The sequence below is a fragment of the Neolamprologus multifasciatus genome, chromosome 18 (genome assembly GCF_963576455.1).
Source record: "Neolamprologus multifasciatus chromosome 18, fNeoMul1.2, whole genome shotgun sequence".
Taxonomy (NCBI): domain Eukaryota; kingdom Metazoa; phylum Chordata; class Actinopteri; order Cichliformes; family Cichlidae; genus Neolamprologus; species Neolamprologus multifasciatus.
The window spans coordinates 1297536-1311299 of NC_140456.1; the positions used below are offsets into that span (position 1 = coordinate 1297536).

At 41.0% G+C, this 13764-nt stretch overlaps 1 pseudogene across 1 annotated transcript in view; it reads left to right on the plus strand.

Moving 5' to 3' along the window:
* Positions 1 to 12386, plus strand: part of LOC146496920 (uncharacterized) — a 35733-nt pseudogene extending 23347 nt beyond the window's left edge. Inside the window, exons 5-6 of the transcript XR_014870585.1 lie at positions 137 to 322; positions 1877 to 12386. The product of XR_014870585.1 is annotated as an uncharacterized LOC146496920 (transcript). The remainder of the gene's footprint in view (positions 1 to 136; positions 323 to 1876) is intronic.
* Positions 12387 to 13764: the final 1378 nt, after the last annotated feature.

Genomic DNA, 13764 nt, shown 5'->3' on the forward strand with positions numbered 1-13764 from the left:
GTATATATATATACACACACATACATATATATATAAATATATATACATATATATACATATATATGTGTGTATATGTATATATATATAGAGAGAGACGTTAATCAGTAGAAGGTCGGTTGTGTCGTGTTGTGGTGAGTTGTGTCAGCAACAATGCCTTCAGTTCAGTATCTGAGAGAGTTTATCAACGAGCGACTAACTGCTGCTGCTGAACAAATATTCTTGGAGTTTGAAAAAACGATCGTCCAGTACGAGGAAGAGATCGACCATCAGCGCAGACTGCTGGATATCACCTGGAAACCGGAAATCAAGCTGCACAGGACAGGTGAGTCTGTGACGTTTATTCTGTAGCGATTTTTCGGGCAAAATAAATCCACAGCGTGAGTTACAGTGGTATCAATATAATCAACCAGCGCCAGAAAATGGACACATAAGACGATCAAAAGAGCAATTTAATTTCAGTTCAATGTATATGGCGCTAAATAACAGCAACCGCATCAAGGCACTTTATACTGTAAGGCAAAGACTCTACAGTAGTGCAGAAAAAACTCCAGCAATCAGATGACGCCCTGTGACCATGCTGGTGAATGAATGTTAGGGGCCTCCAATTTCTTAAATCTTTTTAGAGCCCTTCTTCAATTCAATTCAATTTAATTCAGTTTTATTTATATAGCACCAAATCACAACAAAAGTTGCCTCAAGGCGCTTTATATTGTACAGTAGATACAGAGAAAACCCCAACAATCATATGACCCGGTACGGTACAGACATACATACCTTTGCTTTGATGCTTCGTTTAATGCACGGCTCTGTTGCACTTTTCCAAGAAAACAGAGTAAAGGTACATTTTTTGCCTTAATTTAGATTCCATATATATCTTAATTTTATTTGACTTTGACCTTCGACTGTACTCAAAAAACTTTGATATTTTTTGTGTTTAAGAAATTGTTTTCTTTAGAAGTTACATTTTGATTAGATCAAGACAAAACATAAAGATTACATGAAGAGGAGATGCTTACATAAGGCCAATGACTCAAGAGTGGAGGCAGAAAGCTGTTCCAAAGTTTTGCAGTTCAGCATTTGGAAGGTTTACGACGGTGCGGAACAGCAGGCTGCGAAATCCTTTAAGACTTTGAAGTCGGACTGGGATTTTCCGTCGGGGCTTTCTGGTCGTCACCCAGAAGCAGCAAAGCAGCCCCACAGCATCACACTGCCACCACCATGTTTGACTGTTGCTATGATGTTCTTTTTTGAAATGTTGTGTTAGTTTTACATCACTTAAAACGGGACTCAAACCTTCCAGAAAGTTCAACTTTTGTCTCGTCTAGTCTCCCAGATTCTGTCTTGTTGTTGAATATTGAACGTTGGCTCTTGCTGTGGTTCGCTGGAATCACTTTGTCAGACGGCTGCTTCTTTTTTTTTCATTCAGCAGGTCTGGCAGTAACGAGGCCTGCGTGTGGGCAATGAAAAAAAACCTGGTTAATCACAGTGCATTTATTTCACAGCACTGGACTGGTGGTTTGTAATGAACCAGGAAAATAATTTACATTTGAGTACTACTAAACGAGTCGGTGGTCAGTTAGTTTCATCATTGGGAGGGGGGCATCTTGGTTTTGTTAGTCCAAAATACTGAATTAGTATAGACATCCATTAATTTGGAGCCATTTTTACAAAGTGAAAGAAACCTTGCTTCTCAGTACGCTGCACTTCCACACAGCTCACATGTATTCCTGGCACTGCCACGACAGCTGGGATTGAAACCCTAACTTGCTACAATGAACAGTGATTGACACGCTGACTAAGTAATAGGAATATATGGTGATGTCCTAATGTCATAACCGTGTTTATTTCTTTTTCTTGTCTCTTTCTGTCCTTCCAGACCTTGCACAACAGCATGTCTGTAAGGAGGAGGTTCTTCCTAAACAGTAGCTTTGTAACCAGGAGAGGAGCTCCAGACTGGACCGGGAGGAACAGCAGGAACTGCACAGCAGTCAGGAGGACGAGCAGGTTGTAGTGAAGGAAGAGAATGATACCATTTTTAAGGTGACTTTTACTTGGGGGGAAAGCAACCAGAGTGAAGCAGAACCAGACAGTGACCAGCTCGCTGCTCACAGCTCTGCTGTAGCTGAGAGCCAGGATCAGGAAGGAAGCAGGAATGTCAATTCAGGTTCGACTGGAAATAGAAGCAGAAGTCAGAGCAATGATACAGAAAACTCTCCCATGCCAGCTGATAAGTGTAACACTGATACAGGTAAACAGCCTTTGAAAGGAGATGGTTTTCCCTTAAGAAAATGTAAAAAAGCCTTCAAGAAAAAGTCTCGAAAGAGGACACGTCCCAGAATGCAAACAAGAGAGAAGCTGCATACCTGCAAAACGTGTGAGAAAACCTTTAGTGAAAAGAGCATTTTGTTGCGTCACACAAAAACTCACACGAGAGAAAAGATCCATTCCTGCAAAACGTGTGGAAAAACCTTTATTCAACGCAGTGATTTGATGAACCACATGAGAATCCACACCGGAGAGAGGCCTCATCCTTGCAAACTGTGTGGGAAAACCTTTAGTGAAAAGAGCATTTTGTTGCGTCACACAAAAATTCACACGGGAGAGAGGATTCATTCTTGCAAAACGTGTGAGAAAACCTTTTTCAACGCAGTGATTTGATTAACCACATGAGAATCCACACCGGCGAGAGGCCATACTCTTTTAAAACATGAGGGAAGTCTTTCAATCAAAGGCGTATTTTGATGGACCACCAGCGAATCCACACAGGAGAGAGGCCTCATCCTTGCCAAGCATGTGGGAAAACCTTCACTACACGCTGTCCCCTTCTTCGCCACATGAGAACGCACACAGGAGAGAAGCCGTATGTTTGTGTGGCCATGCGGGGAAAGATTTACTCTGTCATCGTCACTTAAAAGCCACAAAACTATCCACACTGGAGAGAAACCGTATCACTGTAAAACCTGTGGGAAAATGTTCCGCCAGAGGCATCATTTGTCGTGGCACATGAAGACCCACAAACAGCAGAAGTAGTAGTGCTGAAAGTTTTGTGGGGAAAACCGTATTTCAAACACCTTTACACTACTCCAACAACTATTCTGATTGGCAGCATTTGTTCTGATAATATCTGTTCATTTTTCTTTTTTTTGTAAGAAGTCCCTCATGAACAGTTGACCTCCTCACCCGATCACTAAGGAAGGCCAGCGCCACCCTTCAGAGGATGCTCATTTCTGCTCTTGTATCTGTGATCACGTTCTTTTGACCTTTTGAATGTCGGGGAGTTTCTTGTTTTGGGAGATTTCTTTGCCATTCTGGAAGAAGGGTTTTGTAACTTTTCTAAAAACGCTATAATCAACCTTTGAGTTCAGCATGTTTTCAGTGATTTTCTACAGCAGTTTCTGTGTCATATTATTACAACTGTGTAAATTTATAACAATACATTCAAATTTTAAAAAAGTGGAGGAGCATTTTGTCAGCTGATGGTCTTCATCTGCAGCCTTTGAGATTTTCTCCTGTGACAGAGTTGCACAAACTTTACCTCCATCACTTTGGATTCTGAGTGTTGTTGAAAACCAGAGGATACGAGACGATATCTGACTGATGTATAGGGGTTAAGATGGCGCCTGTGTGTTTGGCATGCCGTCAACCGCTCTTTTTTATCTGTTTGATTTTATTGTTTTTAGCTAATGTTGTGCAACATGTCAGTTCAACACTGTCGTATGATTGCCAGACTTTATTGGAAATCGGCTCATCCACCAAAGTTTCGGTTTGGCTTGGTAAAGATAGCCAGGGTTTTCTGCCTCCCTACCTGGAAGCAGTACCATTGCGCTGGCATCCCCTACCACTGCCACCAGATATGCGGAAGTGACGCAGGAGACGGGGTACCCTGAGCTGAGAATCCAGATTTCTTACCTTCCTCACGATCTACGCTCCGTTCGTCAATCTTTTCCACGACTCTTGGTACCATCGTGTGCTCTGGATCCTGTGGATTCCTGGTTGGTTCCCGTCGTCGGCTCTCTCGGGAGCAGCCCTGTTAAATCATTCCGTCTTCGGCATCTGCGTTGGAGGAGAATGGACCGATCAAACCTTCGATCGGTGGATCTGGTTGTCACTGCCGCGGAGGTCTCCGAACCAGCTCCCCTCAGATTGGGTTTAATAAATGCCAGATCGGTGGCGAATAAGACCTTCATCCTGAAGGATTTCTTTTCTTTTCTTTTCCCATTGGATTTCCTCTGTTTGACTGAAACCTGGAGTTCACCCGGTGAGTTAAGCACCTTTTCTGAACTGCTGCCCGCTGGCTGTGCTTATTTTAGCGCTCCGAGAGCTTCTGGTCGTGGCGGGGATTAGCTGTTGTTTTTAAATCACACTTTGAGTTTAAGCAACTATCCTCATGGACACGCCATACCAGCTTTGAACTTTGCCTGTGTGAACTGAGCCACTCGCCTTCATTGCTGTGTGCAATAGTTTATCGGCCTCCTAAATATAACAAGGAGTTTTTATCTGAGTTTTCGGAGTTTCTCGCTGACTGTGCATCCCGGTATGACCAGGTCCTGCTACTCAGTGATTTTAATATACACATCTGTTGCCTATGAAGCCCCTGGCTAAGGAATTCATGGACCTGGTGAACTCTTTTAATCTTGCTCAATCTGTTAAATGTGCCACTCAAGAACGTGGTCACACATTGGATTTGATGTTATATGGGTTATCTGTCTGTAACTTACATGTGGAGGGTGCTGTATTCTCTGACCATATGCCCATTGTATTTGACGTTGTTCCTCTTAGTCCTGTTGTTAAACGAGCTGCACCTACGCTGCTATCGTGCCTTCGGCTCAGATACTGCTGAGGATTTTTCAACACTATTTGAACAACTTGTGTCCAGTCCCTCTGAGTCGTCCTCCGTAGATGGATTACTCTCTCATCTGGACTCTGTTTGTAAATCTGCCCTTGATGTTGTTGCACCTCTAAGACTCAGGCAGTGTAAACCCAAGGCCAGCCCTTGGCTAACCGATTTTACTCGAGCCATTAGAAGAGACTGTAGGAGATGTGAAAGGCGATGGAAAAAGGACAGGCTGTACGTTTCTCTGGAAGCTCTTAAGACGAGCTGGAAAGCTTATCAGAGGGCAGTAAAAACCGCCAAAAATTCCTATTTTTCACAACTTATTGCTGTTAATTCACATAACCCTCGTGTTCTGTATAATACCATTAATTCTGTACTGAATGCAGAGGATCATGTTCTTTTGCAGTCTTCTGAGGTTATGTGTAATAGGTTTAATTTCTTTGTGGATAAGGTTGCCAGTTGAGACCCTCCACTTTATCTTCTGTTGGCCCGGCTGAGATGTTCCCTGTTTAAATTTGCTTATTACTTTCCAACCAATTGTTCTACCTGAATTAGAGAAGCTTGTGTTAACTGCTAAACCGTGTGGTTCTCCGAATGATGTCGTTCATCCCCGTTTTCTGAAAGAGGTGTTTCCTACTGTTGGACCACATATTTTGAACATAATCAATACCAGCCTTTTGTCAGGTCAAGTACCAAGTGAGTTTAAGCTTGCAGTTATTCATCCCTTACTTAAGAAGCCAGGCTCAGATATTTCAGATATGTCAAACTTTAGACCCATCTCTAAACTTCCTTTTCTGAGTAAGACCTTGGAAAAGGTTGTTCACACTCAGCTGATGGATTATCTAAATAACTCTCAAATGTTTGAAGTTTTTCAGTCTGGCTTTAGGCCGTTTCATAGCACAGAGACAGCTCTCATAAAGGTTATGAACAATATTCTGGTAGCGACAGACTGTGGTAAACATGTAGTGCTTATACTACTAGATATGACTGCTGCATCCGACACAGTGGATCACGACCTGCTGATCTCTCGATTACAGCATTGTGTGGGCATTTCTGGTTTGGCACTCCTGTGGATAAAATCTTATCTGTCAAACAGGAGCTTCTGTGTTAAGTTGGGCTCGTCATCGTCCTCTGTGGCCCCTCTGCCGTGGGGTGTACCACAGGGATCTATTCTTGGGCCATTACTGTTTTCATTGTATCTCCTGCCACTGGGTGCGATCTTTCGTAAACATAAAGTTTCATTTCCTCTATATGCTGATGATTGCCAGCTTTATTTTCCTTTCAGTCGTTCTGATAGCTCCCCACAGACTCCTGCTTGATTGCCTCAGTGATGTTAAGTCATGGATGGCTTAAAACATCTTAAATTTTAATGAATGTAAAACGGAAGCAATTCTGTTTGGCCCGAATCATTCCGCTGATATCCCTGATGTTGACCTTGCTGCTCTGACCCCTCACCTGAAGAGCTCGATTACCAATCTTGGGTTAAAAATCGACTCTGCACTTACCTTTGATGGCCACGTGAAATCGTCATTCTATCAACTCAGGCGTCTGTCGAAGGTTAAACCTTTTCTTTCAAGGCGTGACTTGGAGACTGTTATCCACGCTTTTATAACCTCACGCTTGGATTATTGTAACTCCTTTTTAATAGGGGTTGGACCGGCACTCTGACACGCCTGCAACTAGTACAGAGATGCTGCGGCACGGTTTTTATCTGGTAAAAGGAAATTTGAGCACATTACTCCGGTTCTGGCCTCCCTGCACTGGCTTCCAATTGAATTTAGGATTCATTTTAAAGTTCTTTTATTGGTTTTTAAATCCTTAAATGGTCTGGCACCTGCGTATCTGTCTGATTTGCTGAAGCCCTATGTCCCCACTCGTTCGCTCCGGTCAGCTGAGCAGCTGTTGCTCTCAGTCCCCAAATCACGGCTGAAACTGAGGAGACCGAGCGTTCTCTATCGTGGCTCCTAAGCTTTGGAATAATCTTCCTCTTCACATTAGGCGATCGACATCAGTGCTGTTTTTTAAATCCAGATTGAAAACGCATTTTTATTCACTGGCTTTTGACTCAGTGGTTGACTTTGTATTTTATTGTTTTTGCTATGTTTATTATTTTATCGTATTTATTATTCTTATGGTATCTATTATGTTTCTATTGTTCAGCACTTTGGTCAGCCTTGTGTGTGTTTAAAGTGCTATATAAATAAACGATGATGATGATGATTGAAATATCTGTTATTCTTTTTTACTGTGTCTCAGTTATTTGTGGGTTATGAGCTCAGATGTCAGAGTGGTGATATCTGACAGCTGAAGCAGTTTTGTTTCTGTTTCTTCAGAAGACAAACAAATGTTCGACATTGTTCGATGGTGTTCTTTATAAATAAAGTTTTTTTTCTTCAAATAGTTTTGTGCTTCCACAGCAGCTCTGTCTCTGTCTCTGATCTTTACTGCTTCATTTCTCTGTTGTCTTTGTCCAATGACACAAGAATCAGAGGTTTAACAGTGTGTGGCTCCCTCTAGTGGATGTTGTGGAGTATTCTGTTGTCTTTGCTCCAAAGGTTTTTGTACAGAGTTTTGCTGTTTCCTGTCACTGTGGACTGCAGAGCACAGTAGTACACAGCAGAGTCAGACAGCTGAAGCTTCTGGAGCTTCAGAGAAACTGATGTTTTGTTGATTTTAGCATCAAATCTGTCCTCCTGGAACTCTGGGGCTTTATCTGTTGCTCCAGAGAGAAATTTCCGTAAGATATATTTTGGGTAAGCGTTTACTTCTTGTTTGTACCAGAACAAGGTGGGTGTTGTTTGACTTGCAAAAGTACATCCAAGTGTAACTGTGTCTCCTTCAGCAGCAATGACATCTCCTTGTTCCTGGATCACTTTGTCTTCTCCTTTACACTCTGAGGAAGAACAGAACATGCAGAGGACGAGATGGATCAATAAACATGATTAAAAACTCACCATTAATCAGACAAACACATTTATTTAAGCAGAGGAAACATGTTGATGTTTGTATCTCACCAAAGAAAAGAGCAGCAAGAATAATCCACAGCCAATGTTCCATCTGTACAACAAGGTTTAAATCAACAGGAGAAACTAGCTGATGTTCAACATTCAGTCTGAGAATTGTTCTCTTCACAGCAGCACTTATTATTGACACAATGGTTGAACACAGTGCAGAAGGAGAGCACCGCCTACTGGATGATGTCGCCCCCAGTGGAGCTGAGCAGTGTGAAGAAGTGTGTTTTTGTACACGGTTTTGGTGTTTCCTGTCACTGTGGGCATCGCAGCAGACTCTCACTGCAGCAGATCAGATCTGAAGAGCCATTCATCTTTGGTCGTCAGCATCTTCTGGCTGTTCTTTTGTTCTACTTTATGTTCCCGGGCATAAGATGAGGAACTCACATAGTTTTCATGGATATTTCAAGCCGTACTGACATTAGCAGCTTCCACAACAGCCATTTGTATTTCGTGTATGCTGTGTTGTGAAAACCTCTAAGGAGTAAATAAAGATACCAGTCTCTTCAGGTGAACAGAAAGCTTTATCTGCATTACTCAGGAGGGTTTGTCTTTTCTCCGACACTGAACAAGATTTTCTCTTAATGAATTACCTGGTTAAATAGAGTCACTGCACCATCTTGTGGTAGAAAAGTGGTATTGCATAGTAAAGTGTTGCCTGATGTCAGTTAATCTCTTTTTAAGTCACAGGATGAAATTGTTTTGCGTTCTGTTGAGAGCTCACTTTATCTTTTTTAAAAACATTAAAATCTTAAAACAGGTACATTTGAATGTTTTTGCCAATTTTTTTTCAATATTTTAATTTTCCTAGCATAGAAACCCATCAACGAACAAATACAGCTCAAGTGCTGAGATAATAGGACAAGAAATAGCACAATAATAATAATCAATAGAGAAGGACAAAAAAAAAAAGAAAGATTAGAAACTACAAGTATCCATAATCTGGAACGTACACAGCCAAAAACTGCAATTTCTGGATTGGGTGAGATGGAGATCCCGTAAGCTTTAGAGTACCAATCAAATATTTTGGACCAGAAGTTGGTCAATGAGGGGCAATGCCAGGAAGCGTGAGCCAATGTGCTCTCTGATGTTTTACATCTGTCACATATGGGGGAAGTTGAAGGATAAATTTTGTGTAGCCGAACCTTGGAGTAATGTAGCTGATGGACAGTTTTAAATTGTATTAACTGATGTCTGCTGTTAACAGACCAGGAATGAATCTTTGATAAGCATTTGTCCCACATTGATTCTGATATTTCTATAACCAGTTCCTCCTTCCAAGCGTCTCTTATCCTCGTAGTCTGCACTTCAATGCTATCAAACAAATGTAATAATAATGGATTGGATTTTATAAAGCGCTTTTCAAGGCACCCAAAGCGCTTTACAATGCCACTATTCATTCACTCTCGCATTCACACACTGGTGGAGGCAGCTACAGTTGTAGCCACAGCTGCCCTGGGGCAGACTGACAGAAGCGAGGCTGCCATATCGCACCATCGGCCCCTCTGGCCAACACCAGTAGGCGGTAGGTGAAGTGTCTTGCCCAAGGACACAACGACCAGGACAGAGAGCCCGGGGATCGAACCGGCGACCTTCCGGTTACAGATACGCTTCCTGAGCCACGGTCGCCCCAAACAAACAAATGTACAATAGTGTAAATCAGATGTTTGGAGTAAGGAGGGCTCAGGAGCACATTAAAAAGGTTATGTTCATGTGGAACATCTTGGTAATTCTTCATATTGGATTGCATAAAATGCCTGATTGTAGGTAACGGTAAAAATGTGAAGGCGGTATATTGAACCTTTGCTTAAGCTGATTAAATGATGCAAATTTTCCATCTATATAAAGATCTTTGAATTTGATTAAGCCCTTCTCCTTCCAAACATAGCAGGATTTATCATCCCAAGGAGGCAAAAAGGCTTCGTTATCACATATTGGTGCCTGAACAGAGGAGTTTGGCAGTTCAAAAAAACTCTTAATTTGGTTTAAAATCCGCACAGATGGTTTTGGATCAAACCCCAGTTTCCTAAAGCTCTCAGCCCTCCCTACTTTTGAGAAAAGCAGGGTCTCTAGAGAGGAGTCCCTTACAATGTCAGCCTCCATTTTAACCCAAAGGGGGGTGCCTTCTGGTGCCAGAAGGTCAAGGCTCTTAGATTTGCAGCCCAGTAATAATGTTTAAATATTGGTAAACTCAGACCTCCCTCCAATTTGGATTTTTGTAGATGTAGTTTTGAAATCCTAGGATTCTTGTTGTTCCACATGTAAGAAGTAATAATTGAATCAAATTCCTTAAAGAAAGACGAAGTGAGATAAATAGGAAGATTTTGGCAAAGATACAGAAATCGAGGAAGACAGACCATTTTTATGGGATTTATACGACCGACCATGGATAGGGGAAGAATTTTCCATGACTCAATGTTATGTTTTAACGTTGATAAAAATTCAGCAAAGTTCAAGCTAAAAATTCATTTGGGATCTTTAGGAACAGTTAATCCAAGATATGTGAAATGGCCGTTAACTATTTTGAATGGAACATTACAGAAAACTTGGTAAACAGGTTTTAGATAAAGGCATAAATTCACTTTTAATCCAGTTAATTGTACATCCTGAAATTTTGCCAAATTTGGTGACCAAATTAAGAAGGGATGGTACAGATTTTTCTGCATTACGCAGGTATAATAGTACATCGTCTGCGTACAAACTAATAACAGTTTCAACCCCTCCGACCATGAGCCCTTGTATTTTTGGATGTGCTCTCATCTTAATCGTGAGGGGCTCTAATGCCAGAGCAAACAGAGCAGGGGACAAGGGGCAGCCCTGCTGAACAGAGCGCTGCAAAGGAAATGGCGCCGACCTCTCTCCATTTGTGAGAACTGAACAGATTGGATTTGCGTAAACTAATTTAACCCAAGATATAAATATTTCACCAAACCCAAACTTCCGTAATGACTCGAACATATAAAACTACTCAACCTGATCAAAGGCTTTGTGTGCATCAAGAGCTAAAATTGCTGCTCCTCCCGAACTACCATGGTCAGAATAGATGGTGTTGAGAAGACGCCTAACGTTGAAGAAAGAAAGTCTGCCAGGGATAAATCCCGTTTGATCAGGGTGAATAATGGAGGTCAAGTACTTGTTCAGCCTAGTTGCTAAAACTTTGGCTATCACCTTTCGATCAAAATTTTGAAGAGCAATTGGCCAGAAGTTAGCAGGATCTGAGTCATCTCTGCCTTTCTTCAAAATTAACGATATATTTGCTTCGTATAGAGTTTGGGGTAATACACCCTTGTTTTTACAATCACACATCATCCAGCAAGAATGGAGCAAGACCATCACAAAATTTCTTATAAAATTCTTTGCCAAAACCGTCCGGGCCTGAAGCCTTCCCAGGTGCAAATGACTTAATAGCAGCTACCACTTCTTGCAATGTAAAGTCCGAAACGAGTTGATCTCTAGCAGCTTCATTCACCCTAGCCAGACTGAGAGAACCAAAAAAGGCATTTAAAGCAGATTGTATTACATTCAGCTGGGAAGAGTACAACTCCTGATAGAACTCTCTGAAGCGCTTATTAATTTCTATAGGATTTGTTAGAAAAGCAGCAGATTTAGATCTTATTTTGTGAACTGCTCTCAAAGCTTGTGTTCATTTTAGTTGTTGCGCTAGCAATTTATGTTTCAGCTTCAATAGTAGATTGGTGACCTGGTCACTCATAATGGCATTATATTCATATTTGAGTTTTAATATTTCTCCGTAATCCTCAGGTGCTTTAGAGTTCTGGTAAGCCCTTTCTAGACGAGGAATGGCACTTTTAATTCCAGAAAGTCGCTTCATCTTCTCATTTTTGAGGGCTGAGCTATAGGAGATAATTTCGCCACGCATTACAACTTTTAATGTTTCCCACAGTGTTGAATCAGAGACCTCTACGTTTTCATTTGACTCAATAAAGTCCTTGAGTTTGGGTGTAATATATTTAATAACATTTTCGTCACGGAGAAGGGTTGGATTGAAATGCCAGGAATAGTTCTCTTTAGGCAGACTAAGACTCAATGATATAGATGTGGAACTGTGATCAGAAATCAAAATATTGTGATATCTGGAATTTGAAATGTGTGAAATAAGGCTTGAACTGACCAAAAAATAATCAATTCGACTGTAGGATTTGTGGACGCCAGAGTAAAAAGCAGGGCCGTGCAGAGACGTTTAAAGGGGCGGGTGCTCAAAGTTAAAAAGGGGCACATTGAACCAGGCTGAATAACAACAACACACAACTCACTCAACAATCTAATATGGGCAACAAGGCAAAGCAAACGTAGCCGATGTTTTACCTGATGGGTACAATGTTGCTGTTGAGGGGTTGCTGCTGCTGCTGCTGCTGATAGTGCTGGAGGGCAGGGCTGTGTTGATCTGAGACTGTAGACAGTAAAAAGTCCACAGGAGAGATGGTAGCTGATTAAACAAGTGTCATGAGATAATAACAAAATGCAAAGATTGGTGACAGCGCTTGGAACCATAAGGCAACAAAAAACTGTGAGAAATAAACTCGGCTCTGCCTGTGAATCACTCTTTGCTTCTCTTCTTCCTTCCATCCCATCATCTCATATATCACTCTCCACTTGCTGTCTATCTGAGAACAAGGCACAACTTGCTATTGCAATAAACTATAATCTAATTATCCACACCTAACAACTCTTGCACTTAATCTATAATAAAATGATGACAGAAAAATGTTATAGCACTGCCTTTAGTAGCCTCACACAGCTCTACTGTTTCCTCCTCATGTCCTTACCAGACATGTCTGCACAATGTTATATCATGAGTAATCATTTAAAAAAATCCATATACATAAAACAAACACATGCACGCACACACAGTGACATTTTAGACCTTCTTCAGAATACTGTATATACTATGGGCATCATGGTGCTGATCCAGAATCCTTACATTATTATTTATTACTAGAGCTACAATAATAAAGCAATGAGGAGGGGGAAGTAATAAATATGAAATAATGTATTTATGATGATTCCATTTGTTTCACTATCCACTCTGTGCAGGGCAAAGCTTATTACATTTTTAAACTGTAGAGATACAATAATTTTACTGCTGTAAAATCCAAATTTTGTCTTATTTAAAATATAAATCTAATATAATCTGTTTCTTAATGTATGTTCTTTAAAATACAGCGTGTGTTTTTAATATATTATAATTATAATAATGCATAATTATGTGGACATGCACATTAGATCGTTTTTTAGTGAAATATAATCCCTCCAGAAAGGCAGGAAAAGCTCTGTAACTTACTATAAAGTAAGAAGCTTTCCTCCCAAAGAACACCATCCCCACTGTCAAACATGGTGGTGGGAACCTAATGCTATGGAGGTGTTATTTAGAAAATGGACCAGGGAACCTAATCACAGTAAACGGCACCATGAAAAAAAAAAGCAACACATGAAGATTCTCAACAACATCAGGCAGTCTGCATAGAAACAGCACAACACTGACCCAAAACACAGCAAACGTGGTGAAGAAATGGTTAGCAGACAAAAACATTAATGCTTTGGAGTGGCCCAGCCAGAGTCCAACTGAGACTCTGTGGAGGGAGCTAAAGATCAGGGTGATGGCAACAAGACCCTCCAACCTGAAAGATTTGGAGCTCATTGCTAAAGATGAAGGGGCAAAAACACCTGGAGACAAGCTGGTTGGCAATTATAGGACGCGTTTGATTGCTGTAATAGCCAATAAAGGCTTTTCTATAGAATATTGAGAAGCGTATGAATAATTCTGGACATGACACTTTTTGCTCAAATGTAAATAAAAGCTGAGAAATATTTTCTTCCCACAATGATGCCTCTTGTACGTCATCTTATCTTTTGGGAGATGCCTGTGTCACAAAAAACAAAACTTGCTGGTTGAATAAA